General features: G+C 32.4%; 1 non-coding gene across 1 annotated transcript; it reads right to left on the reverse strand.

Moving 5' to 3' along the window:
• Positions 1–1,257: 1,257 nt before the first annotated feature.
• Positions 1,258–1,332, reverse strand: LOC138383094 (small nucleolar RNA SNORD81). The gene has a single exon (XR_011233540.1). It is a non-coding gene; the product is annotated as a small nucleolar RNA SNORD81 (small nucleolar RNA).
• Between the last annotated feature and the right edge of the window lie 10,553 nt (positions 1,333–11,885).

Below are 11,885 nucleotides of genomic sequence, written 5' to 3' on the forward strand. Positions count from 1 at the left end.
TCTGGTGCAATTTTTGCTTTGCTACTATAAATTGTTTACATATTTTCATGTCATATAAATTTCTGTATATTCCTATGTCTTTCTTGAATATAGAGTATAATTTAATGTTCCTTTATTATGTTTTCGTTTAATATATGAGCTTCCCAAAGATAGGGATAACATCTAGCATGCCTGTGTAATCGTTTTCTCTGTATCAACTGTTCTAATGATTTTCATACAAGGAAAGAATAACATGTCTATAAACTTATTAACTTCAGATAGTAAATTTTTTATTGGAAAATTACTATTGAGGAAAATTTGCAATAACCCTAATAATTTTTAAAACTGATATCAGCATGAAACTGTAGATAAGGGTATATGATAACACAATTTCAAATCATGCTGCCTTCACCCTTCCCCCAATTATAATGAAAAAGTGATAAAAAAAAGCCATACCTGAAATTTCTGTGAATACTTTTTAAAATAAAAAATGAAAGTAGTTATAGAGATGGAACTTAAATAATTGAATTTCAGAGTCATTACTCAATTCATCTATCTATACCAAGGATCCAGGAAAGTTTGGCATCTAGAGGACTGCTATTATTCTTGCACTTTTACTTGAAAGTGATCAAAATTCATCTCAAACTGGCTCATGTAATATAAAGAACCAGGAATAGCTCTGCCTTGAGCTTAGCTGGATCCAGCTGCTGAAATGATATCATCAGGACATAGCTTCCCTCCCTGTCTTGGTTTTATCGCTCTGTGTTGGCTTCAGGTTTAGGCAGTCTCTTTCTTCTTATTGGCAAAATACACATTAAAGCATACATTCCCTCAAATAAGCAACAGTCCTCCTATCTCTGTGTCCTAAAATAGAATATTAATTTCCCAATTTACTATTCTAGTTAAAGTCCTCAGTTTTATTCTCCTTGGACAGACTTGGGTCAAAACCAATCCCTGAACGAAGCAATGTGGCAGGAGAAATGGAATATCTTGCCTGGAATATATGCTTGCTCCTGTGTCCTGGGATACCTACCTTCACAGATCACATAAACTTAGAAAGAAAGATAATATTTATCTATGAATTACAAGAAATAACAAGTCATGCTGTCAATTTGCAGGATGCTCTAGAGAACTTCATGAGGAGGAAATACTCTTTGAGGAATGACATGGTAAACGTACTTGAGGTGGGCTCACATCAGTGGACATGCTTCTCAAAGGTAGGCATGTTATCTGATAAAACTGTTGCTGGTGACATCTATTTATTTATTTATTTTTACACAGTTTATCAAATCTTCTATTGTCATCAAGTCATCAATGAGAGTGTTCAAACTGGAGTGAGATCATCATGTATTGGTGATGTCTGTTTAGAGTTATCCTCTTAAAAACTCCAAAAATTCTTCCTGTAATATGGGCATTGGATTCCACAATAAATAAAATACCAATATAAAATAAAATCTCTTTCTCTTTCTCTATTTCTCAAATATCTGTAGAAACCGTGGACACAATTTTTGAACTTGACAAATATTTACTGGGTTTATATGGTCTTCCAGTCACACTTACGGGCAATAGAATAATAATGATAATAAAATAACAAAATAGATACGGTTCTTGACTGCACAGACTTTGCATTGTTGAGGAGATATAGATAACAAACAATTAAAAGATTGAGCAAAACTCTTTTATTGGGATAGTTAACCTTTTACAGTGTGAAACAATGGAATGCACATAGGATTATTGAAAAAATGGGGAATCAGCAGAAATTATATTTAATGTGGATTGGATAAAGACTTGGCTACACATTCTAGGATTAAGAAAACTCTGAATAAATAACAGACAAAAAAAAAAGAAAAGAAAAAAACATGTCAAACACTACATTTTAGGCAGAACAGCTGTTCATTCATACCTTAGTTGAAGGAATTTGAGGGAGAGAAAAGTGATTGCAATTTATGGTCGAGGATGAACCGGTATAACATAGTTTGTTTAACTGTTATTGAAAATATACATGAGCCTTGAGATGAGCTGTTATAGACTAGGGAAAATTAAAAATTACTTTGTGTTAAAAGACAACACTTTCTTATATTGAAACTAAAATATTTCTCTCTCTCTTTTTCTCTTTCCTTCTCTCCCGCTCATTTTCTCTCTTCTTCTGTCCTATTTCTCTCATTTTTCTCTTTCTATATTTCTCCAAAGGAATTTTACAAGTATTGGTACCTACTATGTGTTATATTTATCAGCTATATTATGTTCTGCCAGTCTTCATATCTACTAACACAATATGGCCAATACAGGCATTGCTATCATTCAAATGAGTATTGATAAAGGTGCAGATTAGGCAAATCATTGACAGTAAAAGTCCCAGTCTGACATAGAGAAAAAAGAAATAAAATTAGAGCCCATTCCCCACCTTAGAAAAAATATATAAGCATGTATTTCTGAAGTATGAGTTTGAGGTAAACTCTATGGGCTTGAGGCATGTGGAAAATCTATGACTTAGATTCCAGCACTTTAATAACCATTAGTCATGTAAAAAACAATATAAACCAAATCACAGACAACCAAAACTACAAGTTTGGAAGTAAAGCAAGGAAGAGAAATGTCCACTGGCCTCCCTCCAATACACCTTTAAGGACATAGTGACATGGGAAATGATTAACTCATTTGAAGGAAAAAAAGAGGACAGTAAAATTTCAATACATCATTATTGTGCTAAATGATGATAATTAATTGAACTGAATACAATTTTCATTATAGTAGATTTTTGAAGTTAATTTTACATATTTAATAGTTTAATGCATTATTAAACTTATTTATTAATTTCTCTATAATATTTTTGAAAGGTCTGGAACTTAGTTGCAATTGTTCAAACATTCCCTTTCTTCCTTGCTCGATAAAATAGTTGATACTGCTCAGCTATCTTGAAGGGCTCATTGCATCCTTACTTTTTATTTAAGTCAACCACAGAAAGACTTAAAGATGATTTTGAGCTCATTTAAACAAACAATTCAAGTAGCCAAATCTCTGTGAATCCCTTTTGTCAGTCAGAATCATCCTGCAACTATAAAAATGCTACATATTCTTTGTGAATCTTTTCCTTGGCTTTCTTTTATTGCTTTTGATAAGGCAGGTCAGCATTTAGCACTTCTTCCTCAAATTGCCCATGCCTCCTACAGCACTAAGTTTTAAAATTAATAGAAAGACAACTGCATGCGCTCCAAATCTATCAGACTGTAAAGACTGTATTACTGTGATGGCTCATAAATATTAGAATTTATTCTATTATATAATATTTCTTTTGATGAATAACAAATTACAAATACAAATAATGAGTAGTTCTGGGAACAGCTTTTTTATAGCAAGGAAAAAAGGGAATTGTTATATAATTTTCACTTTGAGCCCATCACATACTTAAAGTATGAAAAGAAAAGATTTTGACCCTGATGAAAATCCCTAACTGGGGATTATAGTTTGTTTTGACAGAGCAAAACAATTCAGCAGATACAGTGACATTGGACAGGCATGCCTCAGAACAATTAAAGCTCTACGAATCACTTCTTATGACTTGCTACGTGAAAACTTAAATTTCAACAAAATAATTCTTTACAGAATTTATATGAAAAACTATTATATTTTGGCCTAACTCCCCACTAATATTATTTCAGGGAATATATTCAGAATTAAAAACATACCTGTATCTGTTATCCCTCTGCTGTCTGGAATGAAAAAAAATAAAATAAAATAAAAGATATCCATCTATCTATCTATCTATCTATACACCAATACCACTAGTACTTAATTCGAGTACATCCTGAAATACCTAAGAGCATCATCATTTTAAATGGGATAACTATTAATCTCTCTGGAAATAATATTTTGTAGAGATTTCATCATGTCAGTAAATTGTTGTTCCATTTATTTTGAGTCCATCTGTCTTCTAAAGCTTGCATGTCACAATCCCTATGGAGTTTATTATGGTGGGAGAAATTTATTTATATACTAGAATATAGTATTTGTGTACTAAAACTGTCTGGAGAGGTAACTAAAAGTATTAGAGACATTCTGACTATTGTTCAGAGCATATATACATTTAAATATTCATTCATGTAGAGATGAAAGTAAATCAAATAATTTTATTAGTAATTCTGTGGAATTTATTCTTGTTTTTGAACAGAGATGTGAGAAGAGCAAGGCAAAGCCTGGCAAGGATAGTTAATTTTGTTCAATATTATATTATAATGATATTTGAGGTGTGAGGACTTATGCAAATTAAAAGTAACAAGCTTAATTCTCTCAAGTGAAAATAAAGGAAGAGGTATTAATTACTCTCCTCCTTTTGTCTTTAAAAAACTTGTAATTGCAAATAATTTCTCCTCTTTTTGAAATATATATAAACTCTTTTCATAACTTGATAACTCTTTTGGAGACTAGGTAGGCTTTTTGTCAGTTTTAGGACTCAGGAATGTCTTTCTCAAGGACCTGCAAACATCAAGGAAGATAGCACCTGTATCTCTCAGTTTCTGTGAAAGGCTGGGAGCCTAACTTTGGCGGAAGCCTTGATCCAAGTTGCAGAGCTACCTACCACTTGCCAGAAGGATATGAGATATTTGATTTTCTTCTGGACGAAGCCAATGAAACAGATAGTCACCCCAATTACCAGGTGAATCTAAGATGAACTGCTTGTGACAAATGGTGCTGTCGAGTCCTCTTACTTAAAGACTATTTATGTTTATCTTCCAAGCATGTGTATAAAGGGTTATTTTGCTTGGCTATACAAAAGAGAGAGATTGTTTTTCCTGTATTTGCAATCTCTTAGTGTTGCATATTACAGTTTGGTTTAATATTTATTCAATAGTGAACCTGTTTTCCTTCTCTTTTTACCTTTTGGAAAGGTTTTCTTGGCTGAGAGTTTTTGTTTTTAATTATATTTTCCTAATACAGGTCATTCTTAACATCTTTGTCTCCCTCCTCCATGATTTGCTTGAGGATCAAGAGGTATGAAGGGATCACTGTGGATAAATATCTTAAATATAATTAAGATTACAGTTAATTTTGTGAACTTAACATCTACAGAAACAGTACTGCAAGGACAATTATGTATCAGAAACAGCCCTTATGGAACCACTGTAATACAGTTTTGAGTTAGACCTGTAAGGTCTTTAGTCTTTTTTTTAAAGATTTCTTGCCCTCTATGGAATGACATGCTGAAATCAAGGTAGACTCTTGAACAAGTTACCTTTATCACATTCCAGGCATATTTTTGTCTCATTGACAGGTTATTCTCAGTGGTATTATAGTCTTGTCCATCAGCTTTGAAACTCAAGGAATAATTTCTAGCCAAAGCCACAATGCCCAGTGATTTGCAGATACCGTACATACTATGCAAATAATCTATGCAAGATAATTTCCTAACCACTTCCCAAGTAACAGAGTGACTTCTTCATAAGAAGTATATCCTAGATGACTAAAAACTCAATAAAGCACTTTAGTATTTCAAGACTATTGTCAGATCTTATGTAGTCTAAGATTACATACAGTAAATTAAAAGTCAAACAAGGAGCTCAATAACATAGATATTAAGATGATGATATAATATTAAAAATAGTATATTTGGTTCTTGGAAACATATTTTAAAGCACATTTTGAAATGAACCTTTATAAACTTTAGTTCTTCCAAAGCAAAACCAATAAGATAGTAAGAAATTCTGAAACTATGTCATATGAAAAGCAAATTAACTGTCTTAAAATTTTAATCATGTACCATTTACAAATTATATAGAGCATATTAGTATGAGTAGGTTAAAGGTGTTTTTTTCTCCTTTCTACAGGTTTTTAATGCAGTAGATGGATAAGACATGTTCACAAATATCTATGTATAAGTAGATTTATTGTAAAAGGCAAAGTAATCTTGCAATTTCTCCATCAATTACTTCCTCCGTGTCTCAAGAAGATAAAAAGCGGTAGTGGCAGATTTTCACTTCCTTGTGTGGTTAATCACTTAATTTAATATATATAAGCAGAGATAAAGGAGGTATATTAACTTTAACATTATCAATGGATGAGACATAGCATAATATGGGAGTGTACATTCAGATAGAGTTAATGTAAGCTACAGTAAAAACAATACCAAAATATAGATGGCTAAATAAAATGAAGTTTATTTCTCATTAACACTGAAATTTTTGGATTTTTAAGAGACTTGACAGGAAATCTGTTCCTTGTGTGGTAGTTCACCATACATCTCTTTGAGAGAAGATATCACTGCTAACTTACTTGAACTAAATATATATCAGGGTTTGAAATTGTTTCCCAAAATGTTTCTATTATTTAAAAAATAGGTTGCAATTATTAAAATAAAGTACCAGTAACTCTATCTATATTCCTGAATATTTTAACATATTAAAAAGCATCATTTATAAAATAACATGCACAATACCCAAACCATAGCTGTTATAAATTATTAACTCATTACTATTTAAATGAAGAATGAAATAGTACTCATGTCAATTAGTTTAAAAATTCTTTTAAAATGAATTTTCCCAGAAAGTGTTTTCTAAAATCAAATTTTTCTAATTCATGCTTAATATTCTATAGAAATAAAAGGTTTTCTCAGTCTGAGAATATGGGAAAAAAAACAAACTCAGTTTGCCCTAAACTCTCACTCAACAATAATAATTAACACAGAAGACTTATGTGACCGAATATGGAGGGAGGTTCCTCTACGCACCAAACAAGCAAGCAATTCTGCAGCGGAAACATGCTACATGTCCTCCAATTGAATTCTGATGTGATCTGTCCGGAGATAGCTTCAGATCTCACAGATTAAAGGCTCAGTCCCCAAGACTTCCCCAACTACTCCCAATGCTAATCATAAATGCCAAGTTATTTTGTCTGTGACAACAGGTTATAAATTGGGGTTTCTACAGTCCTCTTCTTGGATTTGATTAATTTACTAGAGTGGCTCACAGAACTTGGAAACACATTTACCAGCTTATTACGAAGGATATTTTAAAAGATCCAGATGAAGAGATGCATAGAACAAAGCATGAGAGAATGGGTGCAGATCTCCTGTGCCTTCCTCTGGTGTGCCACCCTCCAAGAACCTCCACCTGTTCAGCTATCTGAAAGCTCTCTGAATCCTGTCCTTTTGGGTTCAAATATTATAACAAGGGCTATTGGAGTTATGAACCAGGAACTGTGGATGAAAACCAGTATCTATCTATCTATATCTATCTATCTACCTATGTATCATCTATCATCTATCTAGATATCTACATATATAGGTAACATCATACTCAAACATCATTACATTATTTTATTTTAAACTAAATTTGAAGTTACTTTACTTAACCTAGTTATCAAAAGTTTTTTTTCTTTTTAAAAACAACTTGTTAAATGCTGAAGTGCATATGCTTATATGTTCCTTTATTTCCTGTCAACCAGAAAGTTAGAAGCAGTCATTTAATGAGAACATTATTCACTAAACCCTTTAGGTTCTCACTGGCTACCTTTGTATCAGCTTTAACTTGAGTTTGTTTTCTAACCATCTCATCTCCCATGGGCTACAACTTCTAGCCCATTATGAAGATTGTTTCTGCCCTTGCTGATCTAATACTCATTATTGTTATCCATGATTCAGCTTGGCTTAATTTTGCTAGCAGAAACTAGCAAGGACAAATTTGTAACTAAGGCCCAAATACGTATACTCTGTGGAAAGAATACAATCCTTTTATACATAAATGAATTTCAATATTAAGAGATTGGCCTACATAAGAAAATAAAAACTTGAAACTGCTTGACTGCTTAAAATATTTAAAAGTTGAGAGCCCATTAAGTAATCAATGTATTCATTTCTCATACTTCATCACTGTGAGAGTCAGAACAATTGATTCAACATGAGAAAAATGCTCATAGCTCAAATTTGCCTTGGACTCATTCTGCCTCACACTTTGTGGATGAAAATTGCTAAATACTCCTGTGGGTGGGTTTGAGGGAGCTGTATCGAAATGAAAACTTTATCAATAATGGTAAAAGAGAAAGGAAGCATAAGTGACCAGATAATACAATAGCATGGCTGCTTAGACAACATTTAGATTATTATTTTATCTATTGTGTGATTTGAAAACTCTAGTGCACCGAACTCATTAAAGATAATAGAGCAATGCTTTGGAATTATAATGCTTTTTTTTTTTTTTTGTGCTAGATTCAATCAAGTTCATTAATATGTCATGAAGAACAATCTAATAATCAGCTAAATAATGAAGTATAAAAGACTCTTAGAACAAACACATTTGCATGACAGCACAGTGTGAGAGTGAGGGAAAACTTCTCCTTTGCCCCAGAAGATTCTCTGAAAGATCAACACACAATAAGGCAGATTAATAAGAAAAAGAGATATATTTATTATATCATGTACACAGGGAGAATAACAGAGTGATTACCCAATATCCTGATGGGGTTGAGAAGTTTATATATTCTCATTTTAGAGGGGAGGAGGAGATGAGGAATATAAGTAATTCTGTTGAGTGGCAATAAATGGTTACTAGGGAGGATCAATAGATTCTTGGGAGGATGAATGGATGGGAAAAACAGATTGACATGTAAATGATTCTCTTTGGAAATTAAATTAACCTTAGAGACAAGTATTATATTAAAAATGATTTGGGCCTGGTCTGGTTGCATTCTTTTTACTAAAAGTTCAGTGCTTGTCCCACAGGCCGAAGAATGAAGAACGAGGGCAAATGATTTGAGGAAAAGGAAAGAGAACTTTATTAATTTGCTGGCAAATGAGGAAGGTGGTGAACTACCATCTCAAAAACCACATCTTGCTTTTAAATAGAAATACAGGGCTTTTTAAAAGGAAGGCTTTTGGTGGTTGGGCTCAGGCCTACAGGATCAGTGTCACATGTCATGGCTTCAGGCTATTGTTATTTTGGTTGATCTTATCTCCAGGGATGATCTCAGGACCCTGGTCTGGACAATTCTGTTGAGCCATCTCCTGTGCTTTAAGATACTAGAAAACAAACATCAAAGAACATTTTCTTGCCCCTTTGATTGCTGGCCTTGAGAAGGAATTCAAGTTTTAATTCCCAAAAAGGGTGGGGGGGTTTAAGATAACTAGTAAAACATTTCGTTTCCCCTTTTTCAGAAGACCTTTACCTCTGTTACATTCTTGATCTTTCCTTCAATATATTGCAATAACAGGAATGGAGAGAGAAGTTAATAGTTCTTTTAGATGCATCTGTTTTTTCGTGAAAAAACAGGGAAAGCCCCTTCCAAGGACTGTTGATCTCTAAGGGCCTTTAATTCAAAATACTCTCTATACCAAGACATCATATTTTGGGGTAAATTTTCCTGAGCTCCTTCAACAGCATATCAGAAAATGCTCAAAGAAAATATTTCAGCCTATTTTTTTCCTTTTGTATATGACTAAAAAAAATTGACTGTTTACAGATTTTTTTACTTTGGGTAGATTCCTAGATCAAATGGTAGTTCTATTTTTAGTTCTTTGAGATATCTCCATATTACTTTCCATAGAGGCTGTACTAATTTGCAGTCTTGCCAGCAGTGTAAGTGTTCCTATCTCTCTGCATCCACGTCAGCATTTGTTGTTTTGGGACTTTCTGAAAAAAGCCATTCTCACTAGAGTTAAGTGAAATTTCATTGTGGTTTTTATTTGCATTTCCCTGATGATTAGAGATGTTGAGCAATTTTTTGTATGTTTGGTGGCCATTATTCTGTTGAAACAGGTAATAAATTATTTAAGATAACAATGTGTATCGTCATGACTGAAAAATATCTTAAACAGGATACACACAAAAAATTAACTATAAAATTTTAAGAAATGATAACTGTAATTAGATTAAAGCTAGAAACTAAATTTCAAGAGCAAAATATAGAATGAACCTTAGCAAAATTTTATAATTAGTATTGCCAGAGATAGGTGAGGGAAGATGGAAATAATTCTTTGAGATTATGTCATAGACATGGAAAGGAGACAGATGTGCCCTTATTTCCAGTCAGAAACAATTGCAAAAAGTTCTTTGTGAAGAACCAACACCAAGTTAGATCCCCAAATTCCCACAACTTAATCTCAATTAATCATGAAATCACAATCACATATTTTTGTAGTCACTTTAGTGTAACTTGCAGTCACACTGTCCCTCTGCCTCTAAATATTTAACTTGTATTTGCTTAGAACAATTTCTTACATAACCACATTGCAATTACCAAAATGACATTAAAATTCACCTAACATTATTAACTATTCTGCGGACTCTTTTTTCATATTTCCCAATGGTCTCATTAGTGTCCTTTATAACAAAACTAACAAACAGACAACTCCCCTCCCCCCGAAAAAAAACACTAAAATAAACCCTGTATTCAAAAAATCCTGAATAACATATTGTATCCAGCCCTTTTGTCTCTTTATTCTCTTTTAATCTGGAAAAACTCACACTCTCATTTTCTTTACCAACTTTTATCTTTTTTGTTTAGCATAGGTCATTATTTTGTAAAATGTTCTACATTGTGTCAGTCGATTGCTTCCTCATGATTTTATTAAAGTTATGTACTTTTTGGCAAGCATATGGCAGAAACGACACTGCGTTCTGTTTAGTGTTTTATATTAGGGAGGTCTTGATGTTGGTTTGTCTTATTACTGGATGTTAACTTTGATTACTTGATTAGTGTAGTTTATGCCAATTTTCTCCACTACAGAGTTACTCTTTCTCTTCTCTGTAATTAAAATTATTTTGGGGGTGATACTTTATGAGTATGTATGTTATCACATATCAAACTTTTACTCACTCAATTCAACATCCATTGATGATTCTTGTCTATATTTTCCAAATACTGATCTTTAAAATTGATTATTTCTTCTACATTATAAATTGACATTAATTTTTTTTCTTAAAATATTAAAATTAATTGATGGTTTGAAAAACCATGCCATATTTTTGTTGTGGGTTTACAGTTTAATTGACACACATCTTTTTATGCCTGGTGATATATTTGTCAATTTATAAATAAATAAATCAATAAAAATACAAATCATTTTACATATGATTTTCTTATTAATTGTGTGCATGAATCTGTGCCAAATGTCGTACATATTCTGGCCTTTTAAATGTGGCTTCTGATCAGGAGAGCTGGCCATTTCAATTCAAACAACAGTGCTGAGGCACAATAAACCAACTTATACATTTCAATACATCAAAAGGTCAATACATCCATAATTCAATAAATCAATGCATTTAAAGATCTCAGAGAAGCACAAGCCTATTTTGTAATTAATCTGCCAAATGAAATTGGCTCAAAGAATATAAGTTTATGAAGCTAATAATTAATTAGTTAATCCAACTACATGTCATCCCAATATATCTGGGCAGCATTAATAATCAAATTCAGATTAAACAAGTGATTTGTGAATACATAAAAACATAAGACCCATAAATAGTCATTAACTCTGCCAATTTTCTTCAGGGAAGATCACTAGGTTATTTTACTTCAATGGGCCACAATATACTTTGTACAAAGATCATTATTTGAATGTCAAAATTGCTTTGAAACTGTAGAAAGCTCTACTTACAGTACAGCTTTCAGTAAGTACCCATGGCATTTGTGCTATTAAATATTTTAGAGCTGTGCCATTGTCATGCATTAGACTTAACTATATATTTGAGAAGTGAAGAATGATAAGCAATCATAAGTAGCTAAGCACATGTAAAGTGTTTTAATGATCTTAAAATTCTATCCCTTTGTATTTATAAAAAATCGCATGCATATAATTCTGGTTTGGAGTTATGTTTAACTGTAATCAATAACGTTGCATCAGAAATCACTTGAGATAGAACACTTTGGAAATTATACATCTCTGAAGAAGCTTATATAATTAAACTTTTATAGAAAGG

Source organism: Eulemur rufifrons, chromosome 4 (assembly GCF_041146395.1).
Source record: "Eulemur rufifrons isolate Redbay chromosome 4, OSU_ERuf_1, whole genome shotgun sequence".
Taxonomy (NCBI): Eukaryota; Metazoa; Chordata; class Mammalia; order Primates; family Lemuridae; genus Eulemur; species Eulemur rufifrons.